Raw genomic sequence first — 26,785 nt, 5'->3', positions numbered from 1 at the left:
ACGAGTTTGAAGAGTTGAAGAGTTTGAAGAGTTTGAAGAGTTGAGTTTGAAGAGTTTGGATTGTAGTCTAACATAGAAAGTCCTCAGAGTTCAAATACAGGAGTGATATGATGTTTGGGTTACAGTTTTTAAAACTCTCTGGCCGGTAAGTGGAAGATGATTTGGAACTGAGCAGGGTAGACAGTAAAGAGGCTACTGCAATAGTCCAGGCAAGAGCTACAGCGGCTGGGCCCCTGGACCGCGGTGGAGCTGACCAGAAGGACACAGACTCATGCACTTTGGACGGGGCGCTCGCTGACTGTGGGGCAAGAGGAGGAAGTAGGGGCACCCCTGGGCTTTCGGCCTGGACCGGCCCGGACCCCTGAGTGGGGGGCAGCTGTGGCAGGGGCAGCTTTGCATTTTATTTTATTTTATTTTATTTTATTTTATTTTATTTTATTTATTTTATTTTATTTATTTTATTTTATTTTATTTATTTTATTTTATTTTATTTTATTTATGTTATTTTATTTTATTTTATTTATTTTATTTTATTTTATTTTATTTATTTTATTTTATTTATTTTATTTTATTTTATTTTATTTTATTTTATTTATTTTATTTTATTTTATTTTATTTATGTTATTTTATTTTATTTATTTTATTTTATTTTATTTTATTTTATTTTATTTATTTTATTTATTTTATTTTATTTTATTTTATTTTATTTATGTTATTTTATTTATTTTATTTTATTTTATTTTATTTTATTTTATTTTATTTTTAAATATAAGTTACTGTCACATTGGTTTCCATACAGCAGCTTTGCATTTTAAAGGCTTGCTTCTGGGGCGCCTGGGTGGCTCTGTCGGTTAAGCGTCTGACTCCGGCTCAAGTCATGATCTCGCGGTTCGTGAGTTCGAGCCCCGCGTTGGGCTCTGTGCTGACAGCTCAGAGCCTGGAGCCTGCTTCAGATTCTGTATCCCCTCTCTCTCTGTCCCTCCACCGTGCTCTCTCTCAAAAATAAATACACATTTAAAAATTAAAAATAAGTAAATAAAGGCCTGTTTCTGCCTAGGGTCTCGCTCCCTGGTTCCTCTGACCAGCTCAGACCTCCAGGGGCCGGTCCCTCCTCCAGGCCCTCCTCCCGCCTCTGCCTCTGTGAGAGGGACTTCCCGGGGCTGGAGGTTCGCGGCTGGAACATTCTGCTTGGATCCTGCTGGGGGTCATCAGCTCCAGGCAGTTCCCCCCTCCCAGTATTTCCGGCTCCTTCAGCCCTTCCTGGGGGGGGACAACACGGGCCTTGGAGACAGACTCATGAGACTTGACTCTTGGAACCCCCGGCCCTGTGTCGTGGGGAAGCCCGGGCCCCACGGCGGGCCGCTCGGCCCAAGTCACCACTAACACGCCACACGCGGGTGGAGAAGGCAGATTCCAGCCCCAGCCTCCAAGCTCCCCCAGCTAACACCGACAGGAGGGGGGACGTTGGTCTCCACCGCATCCTGGCCACCTCCCACACGCCTGCACGCAGTGAGTGTTGCTGTTTTAAGTCACCACGGTCGCGCGGCAACAGATTGCTGAGACGAGTAACCTTGTGTCCCGGCTCAGCCCACCTTTGCCACCAAAGCTGCGCTGAAACCCCGTCTTGGCCTCTGGCCCTTCTGGCCCTTCCCCTCCTCGGGTCACAGTCCAGGGGCTGTCCGCTGACCCGCTCCCGGGCAAGACCCGTGGCCGGGCTGGGTCTCGCTTTCCTTGCCTGTACAGAAGGGATGACAGTCCCTTATTTGCCGAGGGTCTTGGCAGGATGAAAGGTAGTAAGGACTCCACGGTCGTACCTGGGTGCTTCTAGGGGATGCTAGAAGGCTGGGGGCGGGAGGACCACACGGAAATACCCCTGCAGGGGGGAAGCCTGGCTTCGGAGCCTCCGAGGACACGCTGCCGGCCTCGTCCCGCACCCCAGGGGCCGAGCTGGTCTGGGCTGGTGACGTGGGCCACAGCCAGAACCCCTTGCCACCCACGGTGTGTGAACGGTGCCTGTTGCCAGGCAACAAGCCTCAGTTCCGGCCCTGAGTCCCGAGGTCAGCCGCCCACCAGCTGGCCTGCTATTTCTGGGCCGTGGGGGCTGCCAGGGGCCTTCCAGATTTCTCTCCTCCATCGGGCCAGGAGGGAGGAGGGGGCAGGCTGTGCTTTGGGGACTCCGTAAAGCCGTCATGCCCCTGGAGAGGCAGACCCGGGAGAGGCGGGAATGAGGACTCCCAGTCTGCCATCGGGTTTGGGGACCAGTGAAAGGAGGGGGCTGGGGGCTTGCCAAGGCACAGAGCGAGGCAGCAAGGGGCCCCAGGCCCTAGAAACCCAGGTCTACCTTCTCCTTCCCATCCTTACTGCAGAGATGATACAGATGGGACAGAGAGGTCAGAGGACTGACCCAAGACCACACAGCAAACAAGGGGCAAAGTGAGAATTCCAATCCCATGTTTCTCTTCCGAGGCATCGTTTCTGCTGCTTCTGTTTGGCAGGCGGGTCTCCTTGGAGCCTCAGGTGTCTGCACGGCGTCTCTGGAGCCTTGGAGGGGAGGCTGCAGAGCAGCTGGGCTCACCAGTGGGACTCTGAGACTCCCCCTGCCCCTTTCATCCATTTTATTTGGCTCTCACGCGGAAAAAAGGGAGCCTAAACCGTTTCAGAAAAATCCCTGACCCCTTCCAGCACCTCAATCACATCAGCAAGAAAGCCGAGGCCCAGAGAGGGGAAGGGGCTTACTCCGGGAGCCCAGCAAGGGCAGGGTTCCTGCCCCCCCCCCCCCCCCCCCCGCCAGAAGGCCGGCCCCGGGGGGGCGGAGACTAGGTCCCCCTCGCCGCTGTCTCTGTCCCCGCACACAGCGCGGGGCGACGGCATCAGGAATGATGATGTCGGGTCCTCACAACATCCCCAAAGGGGGCATCTATCGGTTTTGGCCCAGTACCTGTCCCCCCCTCCCTAACAGTGCCCCGATCCCCTCTGGGGGATTACCTTTCCCACATCGCATGGAGTCTTAGTCATGTGACAGATCCCTCAGGATGACTTCTGCAGCTCTCGTCTCCCACTGCAGCACGCAGAATATAATGATGATGATAATAATAATAATAATAATACGAATTAACTTATCAAGGGCCTTCTGAATGCCAGGTGATGTTCTCAGGGCTTGACATGCATCAGGTCATTGCATCTTTGCAGTTAACCCAGCTCGTTTCCAGAGGGCCAAAGCAAGTTCGAAGATTAACGTGCTCCTGGGGAGCAGACTGGGATTTGAGCAGAGGGAGGCTGGCTCCGGGGGCCTCATGCTTTATCTCTGCCCCGTGGCTGTCTTTTCCTTGGGCTTCTCACTGTGACGCTACAGCCCAGGCCCGACACGTGACCTCCTTCCGCCCTATGGGATTGTGACTCTGAGGATGGGGGGGATGCAGGGGTGGAGGGACAGTGGACCTGCTCATGCTGTACTCAGGGCCCTGACAAATCTTCTAGCAACCGTTCCGGTTCCTGCTCAGACCAAGCCTGGTTCTCCGGGCTTTCCCTCAATTCTGTGATCCTCAGTAATCTCCCAGTGAATTCTCCTTCTACCCCAGAACCAAAGGACCTACCAGATACGGGACCAACAGCTGATGTAGCAGTGAGCTGCTGCTGTGGAACAAAACAGCCCCTGAAAAATCAGTGGATGCAACAGCCGGCAATTATTTCTCACAATCCTATAGGTTATTGGGAAGCTCTTCCGGTCTGGACCAGCTCATCTGGGACTAGATGGTTCACTTGGTCCCCTGCACCTGCCTGGCAGTTGACGGGCTGGTTGGTCTGGGGGCTCGAGGCTGGGACGGCTCATGTGTCTCGTGCGGCCTCCCATCCTCCAGCAGGGCTGGCTCAGGCTCGATCACGTGGTGGCCTTGGAGTTCTAAAGAGGAGCGCGCGCTCTGCAAGCCTCTGCGTGTGTCACATTTGCTGTTGTTCCATTGGCCAAAGCAAGTGACAAGGCCATGCCCAGAGTCAGGCGAGGGAGGACTGCAAAGGGGCACGGACGGGAGGGCGGGGATATGTGTGTGGCCATTTGCGCCATCTACCAGCGGCGGGAATGCTCCTCAGAGGCGGGTGCTGTGACTGTGACGATCGCTTTTGCACAGACGAGGCACTGAGGGCAGAGGGGACCGTGGCTGTCCCGGGGTCACACCGTGGGGTAGCGGCAGAGGCAGGATTTTCCAGACCCTCTGGAATCCCTCACCTCAGCCTCCCTGGTGAAGGCAGGGGCCAGGTTTACCTCCCTGATGTGAAACAAGCTGATTTAATAATCCTTCTCGCAGTAAGGAAAAGCTACAGTGAAACATTTGTTGTGTAAAATTAGCGGGTCCCATTTCCCGTGTGGAGTGCTGACCTGGGATAATTGCCTTTATGCACAGAAAAATAAGAAAGGAACCTGAAAGCGCTTTCCAGAACCCAGAAAGGTCGCCTTCTTTAAGAAAATCAATTACCTATTCCCACTTCAGAGAAAACACTTCACACACACATTTTACATTCTAAGCAGAATTCAGCGCTCCCGGCTGAAATCTACCTGAAAATTCTTTTCAGGGACCGAGCGGCCAGACAGAGGACCCCAATTACCTTGGCTATCGACGTTTCAGGTGGCAAAACGCAGTGGCCGTCTCCATAATGAACTGCTTTTTTCATCCAGAAGAAAACCCCAAAGTGTAAGAGAGGCCTTGGGTTGGGATCCTCCGCCCTCCGCCCGGTCTGCTATCGACCAGGGTTTTCTGTCCCCCTTCCCCCTCCCAGAAACACTCAACCGTCTCCTGTAACAGGCTCGGAAGAAACTGCCTTCTTCTGCGCCTGCGCAAGCTCTGACCTCGCACAGACCCGCGTTTGAGCCTCGTCTGCCGCTTTCTAATGATGCGAAATTGGCTAATGCCTCCACTGCTCCGGACCTTGGTTTTTCTCATCTGTAAAATGGGCGCGGTCACAGCGCGGCACAGAGTCGGGCACAGCGGTGGGTGTCGTAAGGAGCCATTCCAGGAGGCGGCACTTTGTACAAGGGCAAGGGCAAGGGAGTGGATGCTCGTCAAGCACTCTTCATGTTCCTCGAGTCTTAGCCCCTCCCCAGTCCCGGCTGGCAGACAGTGGAGGGTAGGGTTAGGCTCTGGAGTAGGATCGCCCGCTTCAGAGCCCGCTCACCAGCCAGCTGACTTGAGAGGCAAGCCGGCTCACTTATTTGTGCCTCGGTTTTGTCATCTGTATAACGGGGCCATCCACAAGGTATCTCCTTCCAAGAATAGATGCAAGGGAGGGGCAGGGTCCTCACCCACCCAGGGATGGGAAGAAGAGTGTGGGTGTGCGTGGGAGAGCAGGTAAGCTCTTTGGAGGTGCCCTTGAGTGGGTGGGTGGGGCTATGGGAACACCAGGGTGCAGGGCGAGGTGCTGGGCAGGTGGCTGTGGCATTGGTACACAGAAGGCGCACGGAGGTTTCACTATCCCTGTAATGAGATGGGGGAAGCTCTCTCAGAGCAAAGGGCCGTGAGTGGCCGGAGGGAGGGTGTGCAAGCCCTGGCCTGGGCCACAGCCTCCCAGGAGAGGAAACCTGTTCCGGGGGGTGGGGAACAGAGACCACTCTGCGCCACCCTGCCCCGGGGTTCGTGTCCTCCCCTCTCACGGAGCCCCCGTTTCTCTATCTTTACAATGAGGTCAGCACGCAGCTTTCAGGGCACTGTGGGCCTCTGAGACATTTCCGTAGGTAAGGGCATGCCCGGGAGCGGGGACGAGGTGCCAATAGATGTCATTAGTGCACCTTGTCACCGCCTCGTCTCGTCCGCTGATCCCGGGGGCCCTGCTTTCAGGATCGCCCCCGACTCTGACCACTTCTTGGATCTCCTGGGTCCCCCGGCTGCTTCCCCGCCCCCTCCCCGCCGGCCTCTCACCCAAATGAAAGCTGAGAGACCCTTTGAAAATGGAAACCGGGTCCTGTCACCTGGCTCAGAGCCCTCCAGAGTCTCCCCATACCACTGGGAGGAAAAGCCAAAGACCTTGCAATGACCGACAACACGCCCCGCGTGGTCTATCGCGTCCCACCTCATTCCCACACCGGATTATTCTGCTGCAGCCCCCCCCCCCCAGCTCCCGCCCCACCCGGACCAGCCACTCAGGGCCTTTGCACTTGCCGCACCCCTCCCCAGCCCTGGCCTGGCTCACCCCTTCCTTCAGGTAGGCCTTGCCACCCCCCCCATCCCCTCTGCGGGGAAGCCTGCCCTGCCAGCCCCATGCTTTCTGTCCCATTGCTCTGATTTCTCTCCTCTTTCTTTTTTTTTAACTTTTGAAAATCTTTATTTTTGAGAGACAGAGAGAGAGAGCACGAGCAGGGGAGGGGCAGAGGGAGGCCCAGAACCCGAAACAGGCTCCAGGCTCTGAGCTGTCAGCACAGAGGCCAACGTGGGACTTGAACTCACGTGAGATCACGACCTGAGCTGCAGTCGGTGGCTTAACCGACTGAGCCCCCCAGGCGCCCCTGATTTCTCGCCTTTAAAGCGCTTACCGCTCGCTGCATGCTTTTATTTGTCTCTGTTTCCCTGCTCTGGGCTGTTAAGTGCCGGGAAAGCAGACGCTGAGGGCATGGATGGTTCTGGATCCCCAGCACCTGGTCTGGGCCCGGCCGACTGGCCCCTCTGTGACTGGGACGTAGCTCTCACTTGCTGACCTCTGAGGGGGACCCACCGCTTCCTGTAACTCTGTGAGGCCCGTTACCCGCACAACTTCCTGGTAAAAGAGGACGCCGAGGCCCGCAGGGCCACCTGACCTGACCTGGGTCACTCTGTGGGGAAGAAGAGGCCTGGGGCGCTGGGTTGCGCCCCTTGAGGCAGCTCAGGCCTGAGTCCCAATGCAGGAAACGTCAGCGGGCACTTGGGCTGGGTTCCAAGCGAGCACATGGAACCCGGGGCGTGTGTGGGCAGGTGGACAGGTGAGCTGGGTCTTACAGGGTCATCAGTGTCCAGGTGGGGCACACCGGGACCCGAGCTCCTCCTGCGCCCCAGGCATCCGTGCAGGCTCCTTTCAGAGCCAGTGGGCAGGCTGAATGGGCGGTGGGTCCTGTCGGGGCGATTAGAGGGCACAAAGCTGAAGGGTTGGCAGCTTGGGACGTGGCCTGGGAAGCTTCTCTGGGCAGACACAGAATAAAGGCCCTGCCTGCCCCCGTCACCCCTGCCCAGTGCCAGATTATGTAATGTGTTGATGCTGCGAGTGGCATCCACCCAACCCTCTGAGAACTCTGCCCACACCCCAGGAAATGAGTCTCAAGAGACTGACCCAGATGGCTCCCGGCTCACCATCCCCCAGCCCGTCCAGCACACGCACACGCGCGCACACACCGCCGTCCGGAGGAGAGGGGAAACCTGGCCTCGGACGCGGTCGCTCGAGAAATCTGTACTGAGCACCTGTCGTGACAGCAGGCCTTCTCCGGGTGCGGGGAGTACAGGAGTGAACACGACAGACCAAAATGGCTCCCCTCGGGCAACGGGCACTCTAGCGGGGAGACGGCATGACAAACCCCCGGCAGGGTGAGGTGGTGACAGGTGCTCAGGAGAAATATACAAAGAAAGCCAGCAAGAGGGACCAGAGGGGAGGGAGGGAGCTGAGTGGATATCGGCTACGGGAGGGGGAGAATTTCAGGAGAACGAAGAGGTGCAAAGGCCCTGGGGCAGGGGTGTGTGGCTGGGATGTGTGTTCTCAAAACTGATGCAGAAGTGTGGGGGACTGGCGCAGCATGAGGGAGGTGAGGAGAGCACTTGGGGCAGGATGGGGACGGGAGCCGACCAAAAGCCTGTCAGGGCCTGTGTGCTGTAGAGAGGACTTTGGTTGTCACCTTCCATGAGACGGAAGCCATCTGGATAGGTTTTAGTGAATGGATCTTGGGGTAAACATAGTCCCGGAAGCAGACGTAATGTCACTCATGTACAAACACAGCTGGTGGCCTGGTACCTCTTGAGGACATCGCAGCCTGCCCTTGTACTGCCCGCCCCTCCCCTTCCCCCCCCCCCCCCCCAACTCACCCACGCTTTATTCTGAGCTCCAGGGAGCTCTCACAGGGAAGAACCCGGCAGGAGGGGATAACCGTCCTGTCCCGCTATCGTGGCCTGATAGGACCCAGCAGGGCTGTGGCTGCTATGAGGAGAAAGAGGCCTCCAGGAGGGTGGTAAGTCGGGAGAGGCCCAGGTATGGCCTGGTGCTCAAAGGTCTGAGCCCTAAGCTGTCTCTCCAGCTGGCAAGACCCTCTGGGCTACCTACCCTCACCGGTTCTCCTCCCTTTTTGAAAAAAAGTTTATTTATTTTGAGAGAAAGATGTCGCGCATGCACGAGCAGGGGAGGAGAAGGGAGAGAGGGAGAGAGAGAATCCCAAGCAGGCTCTGTGCTGTAGGCCGAGAGCCTGACCTGGGGCTCGATCTCACGAACCACGATCTCCTGACCTGAGCCGAAATCAAGAGTCAGACGCTTAACGCACTGAGGCACCCAGGAGCCCCTCTCCTCCCTTTTTTTAAAAAATGTTTATTCATTTTTGAGACACGGAGAGAGACAGAGAGTGAGCGGGGAGGGACAGAGAGAGAGAAGGAGACACAGAATCCGAAGCAGGCTCCAGGCTCCGAGCAGTCCGCACAGAGCCCGACGCGGGGCTCGAACCCATGAACCAGGAGGTCATGGCCGGAGCCAAAGTCTGACTGAGCCCCCCCAGGCACCCCCCTTTCATCCCTCCTATTTTAATTTTTTTTTTCAACGTTTATTTATTTTTGGGACAGAGAGAGACAGAGCATGAATGGGGGAGGGGCAGAGAGAGAGGGAGACACAGAATCGGAAACAGGCTCCAGGCTCTGAGCCATCAGCCCAGAGCCCGACGCGGGGCTCGAACTCACGGACCGCGAGATCGTGACCTGGATGAAGTCGGACGCTTAACCGACTGCGCCACCCAGACGCCCCTATCCCTCCTATTTTAAACTGTAGTGTTTTCATACCGACAGAAGAGTTAAAAGACTCGTACAACGAACACCCACACACCCTTGACCCCAGTTGTTTGCACGTGGCCCCATAGGCTCTCCTTCTTCACCCTCCCTTTCTCTGTCTCTGCAGGGGTCAAAGAGAGAGGTACAGCTATCATAGCATTTCATCCCTAGATGCCTCGGCACGTACCCGTTTACCACCTAAAAATAAGGCCATTCTTCTATACAACGAAAACACCGAAATAACCAAAACGTTGACCGTTGTCCCAATACGATCGTCACACTCAGTATGCAGTCTGTCATCAGACAGCCCGTATCCGGAGTTCTCCAAATGGCTCGACGATGTCCTCTAGAGCTGTTTTTCAATCTAGGATTCCATCCAGGAGCAGACCCTTCATTTGCTGGTTACATTCTTTTAGTGTCAGATCAAGAATGAATAGTGCCCACTGTACTGCCCACACCGCCTTTTTTTTTTCCTTTTTTTTCTTTTTTTTTCTTTCGTGACACGGACATTTTTTAAGAGACAGCCCAGTTGTCTTGAATGACCCTCCATTTGGGCGTATCTGATTGTTTCCTCGTGATTAGGTTCGGGCGGAACATTTGGGGCAATAACACAGAGGTGAGGTCACAGCACGCCCCCACCCCCGCCCCCACCCCCCAGGCCAGGGCGTTACATAAGGAGGCATCATGCCAGCTTGTCCTATCTTTAGTGTTGTTAAATGTGATCATTCGATTAAAGTGGTTCCAACAGATCTCTCCATTGTAAAGTTAATCTTTCCCTTTGTAAATAAGAATCCGTCTGTGTAATGAATTATGATGTCTGAGACTGTGTGAATGTCCTGTGCGAATTCCCCACAAATTTTCACACCGTGGTTTTTAGCAGCTACCGAGACCTTGCCTGAATCCGTGAGGGCCTTGGGGGGGCTGCAATGTGGAGAATTTTCTAGTTCTATTAACCTTTCTATATTGTTCGGTAAAGGAAAGTCTTCCCCCACCTTCTTGTAGTATTACGATGCACTTAATAGATTCTTTTTTTTTTTTAATTTTTTTTTAACGTTTATTTATTTTTGAGACAGAGAGAGACAGAGCATGAACGGGTGAGGGGCAGAGAGAGAGGGAGACACAGAATCGGAAGCAGGCTCCAGGCTCTGAGCCGTCAGCCCAGAGCCCGACGCGGGGCTCGAACTCATGGACCGCGAGATCGTGACCTGAGCTGAAGTCGGACGCTTAACGGACTGAGCCACCCAGGTGCCCCAATAGATTCTTTTATCATCGTTACTATTCAATGGGTTTAAAAATCTGTGATGATCCTTGTTCTTTTTGATGTCCTGAGTTTGGCCGGTGGAAGTCCCTTCAAGCTGACTCTTTATGTCCCCCAACAATTTTTTTACGAACAACTTTATTGAGGCATAGCTGACATAGAATAGATTGCATGTATTTAAAGTGTACAATTAATACGTTTTGACATATGTCTACACCCATGAAATCATGACCGTGTTCAAGGGAGCGAACACTCCAAACGCTTCCTCGTGCCTTTCCGTCTTCATCTGGTCACCTTCCCCTCCAGCCCTTCACCGTCCCCAAGCCACCACTGATCTGCTTTCAGTCATGTCAATGAGCTTGCAGTTTCTAGAGCATTCTAGAAATGGAAGCACCCTTCTGTGCTCCTTCACGTTAGTTCCTTCCACTCAGCGTCATCGCCGGGCTCCTTCCCTGTTCCCGTGGGTCCCCAGACTTCATCCCTTGTGTGGCATCCATTCCATCGGATGGATATATTGCAATGTGCCCACGTGTCGCTATGGTGATCGACGTTCTAGCGGATTCCAGCTGGGGACTCTTACAAATAAAGCTGCTATGAACATTCGTGTAAATCTTTGCAAAAGCATATACTTCTCTTCCTCTTGCATAAACACCTAGGAGTGGGATGGCTTGATCATCTGGGAGGTGTGCATTTAATCTTGAAGAAACCATCAACGTGTTCCCAAGGTGGTCCTACCATTTCGTATTCCTGCCAAGCAGTGTCTGAGTTCTGGTTCCTGCATATACGCACCCCCAGACTGTCGTGGTCAGCCTAAAGGAACAGAATTGCAGCCATTCTATTCGGTGTGCAGTGACATCTCACTGCGGTGTTAAGTGTCACGTTCGCATGTTGAAAACTTAACATACTCCAATTTCCCTCAGCGACCAGGGATGTTGAGCGCCTTTTCACGCGCTATTCGCCCTATGTTTGCTCTCGCTTGTTACACGCCTACTCAAATCTTTGGCCAGTTTTGTGCTGGGTTGCTTTCTTGTTCTTCGGTTGTGAGAGTTCTTTAAATATCCCGGATGCGAGTCCTTGATGACATCTGGGTAAAGACTTCCTCCCAGTTTGTGTGCTGTGTTCACGTTCTACGAAGCGTCCCTGGAGCTGCGGGAGTGTCATGTTTGGATGTAGTGTTTCTTCTTCTATGGATTGTGTTTTTGGTGGCAGATCTAAGAGATTCCTGCCCAACCACGGACCACAAAGATTTTCTCCTGCGTCGGTTAAACGTCCGGCTCAGGGCATGATCTTGCTGTTGGTGAGTTCGAGCCCTGCATGGGGCTTTGCACTGACAGCACAGAGCCTGCTTGGGATTCTGTCTCCTTCTCTCTCTCTGCCCCTCGCCCGCTTGTTCTCTATCTCTCTCTCTCAAAACAAATTTTAAAAAGGAAAAAAAAAAGGCAGTACTTTCTCCACTGCATTGCCTTTGTAACTGTTGAAAATCAGTTGTCCGAATGTGTGAGTCTATTTTTTTAAAGTTTATTTATTTATTTTGAGAGAGAGAGAGAGAGAGCAGGGAGGGGGAGAGAAGGGGGCGGAGAGAGAATCCCAAGCAGGCTCCACACTGTCAGTGCAGAGCCTGACTCTGGGCTCGAACCCACAAACCATGAGATCATGACCTGAACTGAAATCAAGAGTCAGTTGCTTAACCCACAGAGCCACCCAGGCACTCCTGTGTGGGTATTTTTGGACCCTGTTCTGTCTTGTGATCTATATGTCTGCATTTATGTCATACTGTTGTGATCACTATAACTTCATAATAATTCTTTTTTTTTTAAATTTTTTTAACGTTTTTTATTTATTTTTGGGACAGAGAGAGACAGAGCATGAACGGGGGAGGGGCAGAGAGAGAGGGAGACAGAGAATCAGAAGCAGGCTCCAGGCTCTGAGCCGTCAGCCCAGAGCCCGACGCGGGGCTCGAACTCACGGACCGCGAGATCGTGACCTGAGCCGAAGTCGGCCGCCTAACCGACTGAGCCACCCAGGCGCCCCTTACTTCATAATAATTCTTAAAAGCCATCGGTGTTAGTCTTCTAAGTTTTTTTTTTTCATATCTGTTTTTTTTTTTCAGTTTATTTATTTCAGTAATCTCTGCACCCCGCATGGGGCTTAAACTCACAACCCTGAGATCAAGAGTCACATGTTCTTCTGACTGAGCCAGCCAGGTGCCCCCTTTCAGATCTGTTTTTGACCATTTTAGGTCCTTTTCATTTCCACATGAATTTTAAAATCAGCTTGTCAATGTTTACAGAGAAGCTTGCTGGCATGTTGGTTGGGATTACACTGAATCAATCCATAGATCGATCTGGGGAGAACTGCCATCTTAACATTGAGTTTTCCCATCCCCGAACAAAGTCCGGTGGACTCTCATTATTCACAGTAGTCACGGTCTAAAAAGTCTCCGTGAATGCTGAATTAGTGGATACCGAACCGTGGCTTCCCGGGGAAATACGACGTTAGCTCCCTGGAGCCTCCGGTCCCATTTTTGCCAACTGATCGATAAACAGCCTTGTTTTATGTGTGTTTCTGTCTCAAGGGAACTTAGGTAACATCTGTGGTTGATTTATGACCATCGAACTCGCAGCCAACAGCGCTATTGCTCACGCCCGAGTGAAGTTTAACCCGCACATTTTCTCAGCAAGGCACGTCACAGCCTTCTCGCACAAAGGACCTTCCGAGAGCACTCGGTGGCCGTTTTTAAATCACGACCAAAAAGTACAAACGTGAAGAGCATACCCCTAAAGAGATTACGGAAAGGACCCTGGCTCACTTGCTTATGGGCTGGGAGCAGGGACGAGAAGGCAGAGAGCATTGCCTTGTCTGACCTCAGCTAGGAATGTGCATCGGGCTCCTCAAATGTTTTGCTGCCCTGCGCGTGTCTGGGAGTTCACTGCGACAGCACCGCCATTATTGATTTGGCGGGCACGAGTACGTCTTCGCGAGTGCGTGAATTCGCAAACGTGGAATCTGCGAATAATGAGCACTGACTTATGTCCCTCCGCTTATTTAGGCTTTCCTTCATTTCCCTTGACAGTGCTTTGTCGTTTTCACTGCCCAAGTCTTTCGTATCCTTTGTCAGATCGATCCCTAAGTAGTTTGGACTTTCTGATGATACCGTAAATGCTATTTTTTTTGTTGTTGTTGTTCCTGTTTCAATCCTCGATTATTCATCGCTGGCATGTACAAAATACAGTTGACTGTTGTGTATTGATCTCGTGTCCCGGAACCCCGCCAAACTCGGTCAGCTCTAGCGGGGTTTTTTCATGGATTCCCTCGGATGTGCTCCAGAGACGGTGATGTCGTGTGCTGATCGTGACATGGTTTTACCTCTTGCTCATCTCGTGCCTCATCTTGAGTTGTAGCTCTTGTCTGCTGGCACTGGCCGGAAACTCCAGAAAAGGTGGAATGCCAAGAGGGGACGTCCCTTCTTGTTCCTGATATAAGAGGGAAAAGATCCCGTCTTTCAACTTGAGGGGTGATGTTGGCTGTAGGTTTTTGTCACAAATGCCCGAGGGAGGATGGCGGGGTTTAGACCTTGTTGGAAAAGGCGTAGGGCCATCACCAGGTAGCGGGAGCGTGCGATGCCTCACCAGGCTGGAGCCGGTCTGGGATTTCTGGGGGGAAGCCACAGGCCACGCTCCAGAGGGTGTGTGTAGGGGGGAGCAGGCCCTCAGCCAACTGCCGAGGGCAGCGGGAGACTGGGCGCCGGCCGGGCGGGTGACCTCCAGACTCCCTGGGCCGCACATGGGCTTGGAGAGAGAGCACTGTTGTGTCTGGGAGACTCTCCAGGCCACAGGCGACTGTGTGTGGGTCACGGAGGGGCTTTGGTTACAGGAGGGCTGTAGAAAGGTTATCACCGGGCTGAGGCCGCAAGGGCACAGGCGGATCACCTTCTGGGTCTATGCCAGGTAAGAAGCCACTGCAGGACCCCCAGCCCCACCTCCCAAGCTGAAATTGCAAGAGGCCTCCTCTGCTGGGATCTTAAAATCATGCTCACTTTGCAGGAGAAATACTTAAAGGAATTTTGTTGCTCACTGTAGAGTATTTATGGAAGGAGCCATCGGAACCGAGGGGCTGTGAATTAACTGATACGGGTTGCCGGGCGGGGGTGTGCCTGGGTGGCTCAGTGAAGCGTCTGACTCTAGGTTTCAGCCCAGGCCACGATCTCATGGTTCGTGAGTTCGAGCTCCAGGGTTGGGCTCTTGTCCTGACAGTGCGGGGCCTGCCTGGGATTCTGTCCCCCTCCGTCTGTCTCTCTGCCCCTCCTCCCCTTGCTCTCTTTCAAAATAAATGACAAGAAACTTAAAAAAAACAACGACAAAAACCAAATCTGATATGAGTGGGCAGAACTCATGATCTTCACCACTCTCCCAAGCTGGCTGGGGTGGGAGGGTCTCAAGAATAGGCAGGGGTAGGCGAGGGGTCACAGGAACTGTCCCGGGAGGCGAGCTTGGGGCCCTGAGAGCAGAGAACTGGCTGGACTTTGCAGGCATCCAGGGCTAATCACCTTTTGTTCCCTGATTACTGCTCATTCGATGACCCAGGAAAATAAAGGACGACTTTTCTGTGCTGGAATCGGTAGCCTCCTCTCCCAGGCCCTGTCCACAAGGCCTGGCTGGGCTGCCCGTCCAGAGTCATGGGACACAGGCGTCCACAGGCGGCGCCCCACCAACGGAGCCGGGGCCAGACCCTGGGTCTCCTAGGTCCGTGTCTGAGCCAGGCTTGCCCACCGTATGCCCTCTGCGGGTCCTGCCCCGACGCCACACCTCTGCCCCGTTCCCTTCGGGACGGTCTGCTTGTGACACGGAGCTTGGCACACCGTAGGGGCTCAGGAAACATCCCTGTGGCGAAGGAATACGGACAGGTCTGGATGCATCTCATCTCTGAATCTCCAGGGAGCAGCCGAGAACGTGCTCGGTGAATGGTCAGTGAGGGCAGGAAGGAAGTGGAGAAGGTATGGACAGGCTTGCTGGGTCCATTGAAGAGATCGGAGGGATTTTTTGGGCAGGGTTCCAAGCCCTTTATTTGTATTCATTCTTTTAGCTCTCCGAATCACCCTGTGATGGTGTTTCTCGTCTTCTCCATCTTAAAGGTGAAGACGACAAAGCCCAGAGAGGTTAAGGACATCGTCCAGCAACACACAGGAAGTGGCAGACGTGGGACTCTAACCCAGGCCCTGGATTTCAGAGCCCGCTCTCCATCGCCATTAAAAGAAACACTGGCTCTCCGCCCGTCTCCCCTGGGTCCCCAGCCCTAGGGGGTGGCGCTCCATACACACGCGCTGAAGAAATGACAGGCTGGCAGACAAGAACGCAAGTCTACAGCTTTCCGCATCGGGCAGTTGTGCTGGTGGCACCACATGGCCGTCACCCCAGCTCTGCCTGAGCCTCCCTAGACGTCCGCTCGCTAATTTGGTTATCTCTTTTCTTTTGAACCCAGGTCTGCAGAATGGTAATACTTGACCTTCCTTAGCATCAGCCTCCCTCAACCTCAGTAACAAGACGGCAGCCACCTCTGTTTCCCAGCCTCCTTGGCACCGGAGGTGGGCATGCTAAGCTCCAGCCAGTGCGGTCTAAGCAGAAGGGGGGGGGGTGGGACTTCAGGGAAGTTTCCACGGAAGGAGGGGGCAAGCTCTCTTCCTCCCTCCCTCCTTGACGTTGCCCGGGATGAGAACAGGATGCTCCCGCAGCCATCTTGGGCTGGGAAGTGACCTTGAGGGTGAGCCACTTGCTGAAGGGGTCAGGACGGGAAGGCAGGAGGAGAGGGGATCCCCCGTGACTTCACCGCGTGACCAGCGTGACAGCGCTTGGATTGCCGCCTCACCCTTCCTTCAGGGGAGAGAGAGACCCAGCTTCTCTCCTGCTTCGGCAGCTGCTGCTTGGGGTCACCTGTTCAGGCAGCCACACCGAGTCCTCACAGCCACGGTGTGGTTACGACGCCCGCTTTTCATAGGAGGAAACTGAGTCCTGAAGAGGTAAAGCAACTTGACCCCAGGCGGTCTCACCGGAGGGCCTGCGGGCATATCCCCCAAACTGCAGGTGCCTCCCAGCAGAGTGCTAGATCTGTGCTGGATCAACACTGGCCGCAGAGTGCCTGGGCTCCGGCCAGACGGGCACCAGGAGCGAGAGGGCTTTGGCAGTGGCCCGGTCTGCTGGCTGGGGCCACTGCTCTCTGTGTTCTCACCACATTCGAGCCGTCCGGGCCAGGGCCCTACAGCATTTTGGCAGGGGGCCCGGACCGTGGTTATTAAATTCCTCATACTCCGATCTGCCCTCAAGGAACCAGCAGACCAAGCAGAGGCAATTATTGGAGGCTTTTGCAGAGGGAAGTCACTCCCGCTCCATGGGAAACCGGATGGGGTGGCTAAAGTCCCCTGATGGGGAATTAGGATCTGAGAGCTGCAGAAATGGTCTTGTTTAGCTCTCCAGAACCCTGACGTCAGGAGACATTAGTAGGTGTTCGATGTGGGGGCATCAGCGAAGCTTGAGAAGCTGGGCTCATACGGACCTTCTCAGGGCCTTTAGTGGGCACTGGGACACGGAGGGGGTATGAGACACACGACATTCCTTAACAATATCTGTACTCTGAGTGCTTTCTTTCTTTGGAGAAGCACCTTAAAAAGGATGTTTTTTTGCCCCTCCAAAAAATATTATCAAGGGATGCCTGGGTGGCTCAGCCGGTTAGGCGTCTGACTTCTGCTCAGGTCACGATCTCGCAGTTCTTGAGTTCGAGCCCACAGGGGGGCTCTCTGCTGTCATCGCAGAGCCCGCTTCAGATCCTCTGTCTCCCTCTCTCTCGCTCTCTCCCTGCCCCTCCTTCAAGGCTCGTGCACGTTCTCTCAAAAGTAAAGAACAGTAAAAAATAGTATCGATAGATACCATTTACGGATAATTTATTTCACGTCAGGCACCACGCTATGGATGACATACGCATTATCTCATTAATTCTCAGAAACACCTATGAAGTGGGTACAGGTATTGCTGCCATCTTCTAGGTAAGAACAGGCTCAGAGAGTAACACGCCAAGGTCACGAGCCTGTACGTGTTAAAGCAGTGATCCAGACCCTTCTGTCCGATTCCTAGCATCTACCGTACAATTCGGCCCCGGAGAGGAGAATTTGCCACACCCCACACAGCCGGCAGGAGACCTTGCTGGGTCTGGATCCAGGGACACATCCCTGAACTGATTCCATCAGTTATAGGCCATGCTGTCCACCGTCGGCCCCGCTCACAGACGCTCGCCCCCACCCTGTAGGCGCCCGAGCAGGTTCCTTCCCCTGGGGCTGTGTTCCTACCGATGCAATCTGATCTCATCCATCTACCTACTAAATATGTATTGAAGGCCTACCATGGGCCGTGTCAGGCACTGTTTAAGGAGAGATTATTTACAGATACACACACACTTGCATGGGTGATGTATATATGCATGCTATACGAAAGCTTCCTCCTAGTGACAGGGCTACCCAGAAACAGAGAGCATGTTAAAGAGATGGTGACAGTGGTGAGGTGTTTCTTTAAATAAGGAGGCCAGGGAAGGTCTCTCAGGTGTGTGAGCAGAGACCGATATGAAGCGAGGAGGTAATAATGTGCTGCAGGCAGAGGGGACAGCAGGTGCAAAGGCCCTGAGGTGGAAATGTCCCATATGTGTGTGTGTGTGTGAGTGTGCGCTTAAAGGACAGCAATCAAGCCCAGCCCGCCAGAGGGTAGAGCCTGGGGGTGGGAGGTGCTGGGCAGCAAGCAGGTCTGAGGAGTAAGGGGAGAAGGTGGAGAAGCACCTTATATAGGCCAAGGAGAGGGTCTGGGCAATATTCTACAGGCAATGGAGGGCTACAGAGAGTTTTGCGCGTTGGCCCGTTTTGATGCTTTAAAAAGGAAATCTGTGGTGTTGGGGGCTGGGTTGAGGGCTCGGTCTCAAATGCCATAGACCCTCCTTGGGCTCCTCTGGGTGGGACGTGGTGCAGGGACCTCCCAAGCCAGGGAGGTGCTGCAACCCTTCAAGCGGAAAGACCAGCGAAGGGCGAGGGTGCCGTGCCGCTGAGGTGGGTTTGTCCGGGCCTCGCAGGCTCAGGGCCCAGGCCGGGCAGGTCTGACGAGCGTGGCCTCCCGCCTTCAGTGGGTCTCGGTGGCCTGGCTCCACGGCCCCCGGAGCTCCCCTCTTTCCCGGTCCGGCTTCTCTGCATCCTGCTTCCTCTGGCCCCGGAGTGCCTTGCCGGCAGGGCCCGTCAGGTTCAGGTCTGGAGGGGAAGGTCAGTGAGCCCCGCGGGGGAACCGGGGGGGGGGGGGGGACACGCCTCTCTCTGCTCGTGTGGCCAGTGACACAGACACACTGGGAGCCCCGGGAGCCTCTTCGTTTGTGAGCCCTGCCCTAGTTAGCCCCGGTGCCGGGGACACAGGGCCAAGGAGGCGCCCTGAGGAGTGCCCACCATGTAGCTTGCCGGACAAAACTTTAGTCTTGCCAACTACCTTATGCAGGGGATAGTTACTCCTCTGCAGAAAGGTCATCTGCCTCAAGGTCAAGGGAGCCAGTAAATAGAGTCAGCCTGCGTTCTTTGAACTCTGCTAGGCACCTCGTATTCGCTGGGTCAGGACCGAACTACCTATTTGCTCTTCTCCCTTTGTCTGCCGTCAACAAATCGCACAAGGGCGTAGACGTCTTTACCACGCTAGGAGAAGCACAATAAAAAAAGGAGGGTTACGAGTGGGGGCCAGGGTATGGGGAGAGCAGAACCTTTGTGCGTCCTTGGCGGGAACGTAAGATATCGCAGCCTCTTTGGAAAACAGTTTGGTAGTTCCTCAACAATTGCACAGGCCCCACAGGCCCCACCAGTTCTGCGAGATACGCGTGTGCCCAGGGGAATTAAAACCTTGGGTCTGCACAAAGCCTTGTCCACGAACGTTCATGGCAGCAGTATTCTTAAGAGCCCCCAGACGGAAGCAATCCGATGGCCATCGAGGACGAAGGGGTACATTCTAGAACGCGACGTTTCCCCGACCACAGAACACGATTCCACAGTAAGTGGGGACGAAGCCCGGACGCCCGCTAGGACACGGACGGGCCCTGCAAACACTGGGAAGTGACAGGAGCCAGGCACAAAAGGCCACCGGGTGTCTGATTCCACTCACACGGAATGTCCAGAATAGGCAAATTCACCGACGGAAGGTAGATCAGCGGTTGCCCAGGGCTGGGGGCTCACGTTTGGGACAGGGAATGAGAAGTGATTGCTAACGGGTGTGATGTCTTTCCTGAGGTGATAACAACGTTCCGGAATCGGCCGGTGCGAAAGTTGCGCAGCTCTGGATATATGAGAAGCCACGGGCTCGTGCGCTTCAGAAGGGTGAATTATCTCGACCAAGTTATTAGAGAGAACTTGCGGGTCGTCCTTCTCCGAAGCTTTCAGGCTAAGCACGGAAGGATCCTTTGCAGGAAGCTCTGTCCCCCCCCCCCCGCAGCCTCTCAGACACCAAAGCCTGGGCCTGGAATGCGGCGTGCCCACTCTCAGATCAGGCAGGAAGCCTGACTTATCTGTTCCTCTAGCGCACATTCCAGAAGCCTGACTCAGCCTCCAGCACTTGTAGTATTCCTGGGTCAACAAGGTCCCTCCGTCCCGAGTCGGAGGCCGAGTCGTGGGCCCCACGAACACCACCACCGGCCCGGACGGATTGATAAACTTTCCGGAGGCCGCGTAGTACCTTATCAGTCGGCAGACTCCGGGAAAATCCCAAACCTGTCTCCCTGGGAAGAGGGAACTATAGAAGCATTTGCTGGGAGCCTAAGTGCCGGGCCCAGTACGAGGTTCCTATTTAGTCTCGGGTGCCCTGGAGGTAGCGATCATCACCTCCATATTGCTTGTGGACCTCACTTGTGCGGCGAGACGAAATCACCCGTCCCTGCCCGAAGTTCCCTTCTTCCCCGGTGCGCCAGGCACTCAGCCAGCAGTCTGGATTATTCTGGGCCTCAGTGTCCTCGTCAGCAGAGGGGCACACACCCCGAATCCACCATGCAGGTCGGTGGTGGCGACCGAAGCACCTGCCTTTTTTCTTTCTTTCTTTTTTTTTTTTTTTTAAATGTTTATTTACTTTTGAGAGAGTGTGAGTACGGGGAGGGGCAGAGAGAGGGAGGCACAGAATCGGAAGCGGGCTCCAGGCGCTGAGCTGTCAGCCCAGAGCCCGACGCGGGGCTCGAACTCGCGAACCTCGAGATCATGACCTGGGCGGAAGTCGGACGCTCAACCGACTGAGCCACCCAGGCGCCCCGAAGCACCTGGCTTTTAATTAACGCCAGTCCCGTGGAATTAACTGGCTGCTGTTGGCCAGGCAAAGGGAGAGCGGCTCTATGGCCAACCAGTGCGACCTAGCTCGGAGAGAGCCCTCTGCTCTCCGGACGCGTGTGATACCCCCTCAGCTCGCAGAGGTGTTCTGTGCTCCTCTGTCAGCACACCTCTCCCCCACCCCCCAGAGCCTTTCAAGGACAGTCCCCTGTCCCCTTCCCCCTGCAAGACCCTCCTTATCTCTACATTAAAAATCCTGAGGGCCGGAGTACCTGGGTGGCTCAGTCGGTTCAGCGTCCGACTTCGGCTCAGGTCATGCCCTCACGGCTCAGGAGTTCGAGCCCCACACCGGGCTCTGTGCTGACAGCTCAGAGCCTGAAGCCTGCTTCAGATTCTGTCTCCCCCTCTCTCTGCCCCTCCCCTGCTCACGCTCAGTCTCTCTCCCGCTCTCTCAAAAAGAAACATTTAAAAAAAAGGAAATCCCGAGGACAGAACTTTGTAGAAACAGTGTTGGGGGCTGGAAGGGCGTTTGAGTGCCTGGTAACACTGGCCGCGGCCCTGGAATCCCCTGGAACCCCTGTGGCGGGCTGGCCAGGCTGGATGGGGTGGGGTGGGAAGCCCGCTCACAGGCCACCAGGGAGATTTCTCACCCAGCGGCCAAGGTCTTCTTTCTTGTCTGGTGCTGTGCCCCGCCCCCCACACCCACCCTGATCCCAGGCCCGGGGAGCCACGCACGGGCTGACCTCTCCCTCCCCCAAACAGGTGGCAACAAAACCACAAAGCACTCGCTTCCGAATCACGTATGGCTTCTTTGACCCCATCAAATAACTTTATTCACACAAACGTCCCTTAATTTACAAAGCCTCAGTCATTCATACACATTAGGGGGATCCACAGTGTTCAAGGAACTTAAATATAATGTATCATACCAACCCGAGTAAACCAAGTACAAAAAATAGTCATATAAAGTTGTTCACACGTAGGTCCTAGATTACCAGCTTCTGTGCAAAACAAGAAAATAAAGAAAAATAGATTTATCAACTAGTATTCGAAGCTAACTTTGTGCCTGGGCTACTTCGTGCCTCCCTCACCCCCAAGTCAGCCCCACATGAATGTGAAATCACCCGCAAATGCTCCCTTGCTCTGCTGAAAGACGTCCCTGGGGCACGAAGGATTTCTTTACAATGCTCCTGAACATTCCTTTCCTCTTGTGGCCTCTCGCGGAAAGTGGGGACCCCCTCCCCCCCGGGGCAACCGACGGCGGCTGGATTCACTTTTCCATGGGTGGCCGTGGAGGAAACCCTCATATCCCACCTCCTGCTTTCCCTTCTGAGGGCATCGCTCTAGACAGGAGTCGAGTCCCTGCCCACCAAGCCCGGCGGGCAGGAGCAGAGACCGGCCCAGCGTCCCAAACGCCTGGCCTCAGCCCCAAGCTTGGCTGTGGTCAGGCTGACCAGTTCCTAGGTGACTCCAGTAGTGCTGTGTCTGTCTGGGGGCCACCGGACAGGCCAAAGAAGGGGAGAGGAGCTGGGGGAAGCAATCGCCCAGGAGCCCCCGGATGTGTTTCGGGGGAAAGGGGGGGCGCGAGCAGGATCGAAGGTGAGAGGCGCACTTCAGGGGCAGGGCCGGAAGCCCAGGCAGCAAGGGGCAAGCTGAGGGCAGAGAGTTGGGGGGTCCCCTCCTTACAGGGTAGAGGCCCAACTCCTGCGGTTCCAACTTTCCACAAGAGACTCTGAGGCTGAAACCCAGACATCCAGCCTATTAAGATCCGTCTTCTAAAAAGGTGAACTGCGACAACATAGAAAGAACGTTCCCACCATGCCAGCTCTACCTTTTCTTAGAAAGACTCAAGCAAAAAATAACCTAACACTGGTTTTCTAGGAGCCAGCTGATATGTCAAGGAGCAGAGAACCTTGGAGGAAGGGAATGGTGGAGGCGGGGAATGTCCAGGGGGCAAGAAGGCTGCGAGGAAGGTGGCGAGTGGGTAGTCTTAGCACCGCGGGGTCAGGGTGCGCGCCCGGCCGTCTCTGCCCTCATTTGCTCTGGGACCACCCCTGGCAGTGCCGTAAAGGAGGCCAGGCCCCGTCGGGAGGCAGATCTCCGCCAGCGTTGGGCACGTTTCTCCTCCAGCTGTAAACAGGGTATTTCTCAAGTAAACATTGAACACACTTCCTCGGAAGGGCAGCCGTCGGGGGCAAGCCACGTCCAGGCGGGAGGAAAGAACTCCCACCCTCCTGTCCTGATGCCTCTGGGAAGAGAGGAGGCTAAGGCCTGGTCCTCAGTCCCCGGTGCCCAGAAAGGGGTCAGACGGAGCCGGTCTTGAGCGAACAGATGGCGGCATCCTCCTGGCTAGAGGTAAGAGGGAGGGGACCTGCTGGGGGGGGTGAGAGCCAGAGTCCAGTCGGTGGTTCTTTTGTCCTCAGCTAAAGGACACCCTATGCCTGGCCGCAACCCTCGGGGTGGGATGGGGCGAGGGGGCAGGGGGACCCTTCCTTCGTGGCTCTCTGTGGGCAGGAATGAGAGTGTGACAGAGGGGCACGACATGGACACGGACAGGGAGAGGGATGCCGCGGGCTTCAGGCGGAGCCAGCAGGTCTGGTCAAGGGAGGGCAGTGGAATAAGGCACTATGATCTGTCTTGCTGAGTCCTCGAGCCGAGGGGGGAACTGAGCCCCACACCCACAGGGCTCAGGCCCAGAAGCTCCGTCCTCCGGGCTAACCTTTTCACAGATCCAAGAAGAGAATGACTGCTATTTTAAGGTCTGGAAACTCCTAGAACTTGGACGGGCCTTCCGAAGGCGGTGGCATGGAGAATGAGGTGCCCCTGAGCTGCTGCGCAGGTGGAGAGGATGAAAAGGCAGGAAGCTGACGGGTGGGGGAGGGGGGGAGAGGGGGAAGGTGGCCGAGGAAGAGGATGGGGCTCCTCGGGTCCAACCCTAAGCTGGTCCACTGGCCGCGGGCAGAGCTGGCGCTCTCTTCGGGGTGGAGAGGCAGGCACTTGGGGCTAACGAGCGGGCCATCCTGAGCCAGGGAAGGAGGCTCCGCCACCAAGCAAGGATCAGCTGAGTTCTGCGAGGGAAGGGCACGCAGAAGCCGGCTATCCCTACCAGGCCACCCGCCTTGTCCAAGGGCACAGACACCCTGGGACCTACAGGGGCTACTCTGATGCCAAGAGAAGTAACAAAGGGGGACCGCGGCAGCTCCAAGACCTCGCCCAGATGGAGGGAAGGGACCTGGGGAGAGAGGGGGAAAAGTCGAGCAAAAGGTAAATACCTTGTTAGGCCTGAGCCTTCACCAGGGACTTGAGGGCAGGGGCCGCAGGCAGGGAGGGCTGGGGTCGAGTTCGGGGACTGTTTTTCCCATCCGTTCACATACAGAGACAGCAGCCCCCTGAGGGGAAGTGGGGGCCGGGCGACAGGCAGAGAAGGGGAGTGTGCTGTAATTAGGGACACTGCGCTGCCCAACCCCGAGGCGCCCGAGAGGAGACAGGAGGCAGGTGGGCACAATGGGTCTCACCAGGAAGGGAAGGGCCCGGCTCGCACCTGCAGCCCTGCTCCCAGCTGCCAACCACCTGCTCGGGGGGTGGGGGGGGGGCCGTGGGGAGCAGTACGAAATGTGTTGCGGGGTTGCAGTCTGGGGGGTGGCGTCGTGTGGGGTCTCTCCCAAACTCCCGGGGCCAAAGGACGGCTGCTTTGGGGTCGGGGGGGGGACCCCCACCTTGGTCACACAGCAACCCGAATGCCCTCCAACTACCTCCCCCTATCGATCCTATGCTGGTTTAGAGAGAACAGAAAACAAACGTGAGACAATTCCTTTCCCCTTCCCCCAACACCCTTTCCTGCTTGGCCGTTAGGGGGTGAAAAGCCTCTGAAGTGGCCCCAGCAGCTTCTGGGTGACAGGGACCACACAAGGCCAGTCCCCGTGCCCCTGCCAGGGTTCAGAAGCCCGAGAGGAGGGAGCTGCGAGAGCACTGCCAGAGAGCATGGGTGGCCAGACAGACCACAGCCCGAGCAGACACTGGTGGTGAGGTCCACGGGGTGGCACTGGGGAAGCTTTAAGGTGGCAGGTCACAAACGGGCACCTGACAGCTGCAGGGGGTCTACCCCGTCCCCTTCTCTGCTCTCAGTAGGTCCCTTCTTTCCTCACCAGACACGCTTACGCTGAGTGGGGACACCTAACAGTAAGTCCCTAGGGGTGAGGAAGACGGCACCTGACCCTGTCTCCGGCCGTGATACCACAGGCCCACACGCGGGGCACACCCTTCGCGGGGAGAGGACAGTGGCAGGCAGTTCAGGACACCCTGTTCTTATGGCAATGGTCACAACGGGATCTCAGGGACTCAGGCAGTCTCTGTGACAACGGGGACGTTTGGTGGGCACATGTGGGAAGGGGACGATCCAGGAGGCAGGAGGTGACGGGCGCTGACCTCACAGGAGTGACAGCTGCCTGCGGAAGACCCGGCCGTGTCCCAGGTAGAGGTTTGGCACAATAGTTTTTTCCTGGGGCGGGGTGGGGGGGGGGGTCTTCCTCAGGGAGGGAGACCCGATAACAGAAAGGTAGGCTTGTCGAGCTGGGCGGGGCTGACACTCAACCACTAGGAAGCTGGGGGAGGGAGGAGGGGGGGGGAGTCGATCCCCCCACCTGCCCCCGCCGCCCGCGGACTCCCACCACTGCGTGTCCTGGCGTGGCCCAGAGTTTCCAGAAGCCGAAAGAGAACAAACCCGCAGTTTGGACTTTCTTGAGTTCTCCTGGCCAAACCCTGTCTTCCTCTTCCAGGTGGTTCTTCGCCTCTGATCATTTCTAAGGCCCGAGGGCGAGCAAGGAGCAGCACAGCAGTGCCCGCGTCTGGTGGGGGACACGGAAGGACAGCCCGCAGGCCGCCTCCTGTCTTCACGCCCCCGTGGTGGGACCGACCCCCCGCCCCGCTCTGAGGAAGTGAGGTGTTGGAAGCAGAACCGGGGGATGGGTAAAACCAAGAAGACAGAGGGAAAATAAAGGAACAAAACAAAATAGCTCCCTAACCCCTTATAAAAATTAAAAATGAAATTTACACATATGCTTTGTCCGTGTCGTTTCTCCACAGCGTTAGTTTCTTGCTCTTCTGAAGTCTTAATCGTTTAAATTAAAAAAAAAAAAAAAAAGAAAAAAAGAAAAAAGAAAATAAAAAGGACAAAAAATGAAATAAGATTAAAAAAAAAAAAACAAAAAAAAAAACGAAGCGAAACTAAAAGGAGGGGGGAAATCCCAAACAAAAGCTTCACATTGTCGGAGATCCAGCTGTTGGGAGATCGCCAACCGACCAAGCCGCCGCCTGCATGTTCTGCCGTCCTCTGTGTGAGACGTGATGAGACTGTGGGTCCCGAGGATCAACCTGGAGGACAGAAGGCAGGGGATGAGTGGACCCAAGGCTGGGGATTTAGGCTCCAGCATCCGACCACAGGACGGCAGGACCTGTCATGTGCTGGGGGCCGGGGAGGTTCCTGTATTCTCCCCCTGCTAGGGAGTAAATCTAGTTATGCTACAAGCACCCTGCTGTAGGGACACGTTATTCTTTCTTTCTTTTTAATTTTTTTTAAATGTTTATTTATTTTTGAGACCGAGAACGAGTGGGGGAGGGGCAGAGACGGGGAGACACAGAATCCGAAGCAGGATCCAGGCTCTGAGCTGTCAGCACAGAGCCCCCACGCAGGGCTCGAACTCGTCAACCGTGAGATCATGACCTGAGCCCAAGTCAGACGCGCAACCCGCTGAGCCACCTCGGCGCCCCGAGACACATTATTCTTTCTCACAGAGGGAAACTGAGGCACAGGTTAAATTACATGACTGACATCACGCACTGACCGAGGGGCAGGCCCTGGCCGGGAACCCAGGCTTGTGGGCTGCAGCTACAAATCCGATCACAAACTCCTTCCCTATGCTATTAGGAAGAGTTGCCACGGGACCCCAGCTGTCTGTCCCTGCAGGCCCTGGCCCACTGTCCTCCTCGCCCTGATTGTGCCTCGTGGCCATGCTCTCGAGTTGACTTACCCTATCTCACAGACAAGTGAGGTTCGGGTCCCTGAGAACCTGTATGAGGTCTGAGAACCTGTAGCCGAAGCTCTCAGGTCTCCAGAGGATACAGCATCCCACAGCCACGGACGAACAGGGGTGACTCGGGGCCGTGGTTTAAGAATGAGGTTCTGGAGCCAGAACCTGCAGTGGTGAACAGGTCCTGCCACTTGACCATGGGGTAGATTTACGTCCTCCGCCCTGT

At 55.2% G+C, this 26,785-nt stretch overlaps 1 protein-coding gene across 5 annotated transcripts in view; it reads right to left on the bottom strand.

Annotated features, from left to right (window-relative positions):
• Positions 1 to 21,322: 21,322 nt before the first annotated feature.
• The window catches only part of STK35 (serine/threonine kinase 35), a 43,607-nt gene continuing 38,144 nt past the window's right edge, over positions 21,323 to 26,785 (bottom strand). For 2 of the 5 annotated variants that reach the window (XM_047853926.1, XM_047853928.1), the window contains exon 4: positions 21,323 to 25,903. The gene's annotated coding sequence lies outside the window, so the exon portion shown is untranslated. The remainder of the gene's footprint in view (positions 25,904 to 26,785) is intronic. The other 3 variants (XR_007151118.1, XR_007151119.1, XR_007151117.1) reach the window with 3 other exon arrangements.

Source organism: Prionailurus viverrinus, chromosome A3 (assembly GCF_022837055.1).
Source record: "Prionailurus viverrinus isolate Anna chromosome A3, UM_Priviv_1.0, whole genome shotgun sequence".
NCBI lineage: Eukaryota > Metazoa > Chordata > Mammalia > Carnivora > Felidae > Prionailurus > Prionailurus viverrinus.
This window is presented reverse-complemented; position numbering and strand designations above follow the sequence as displayed.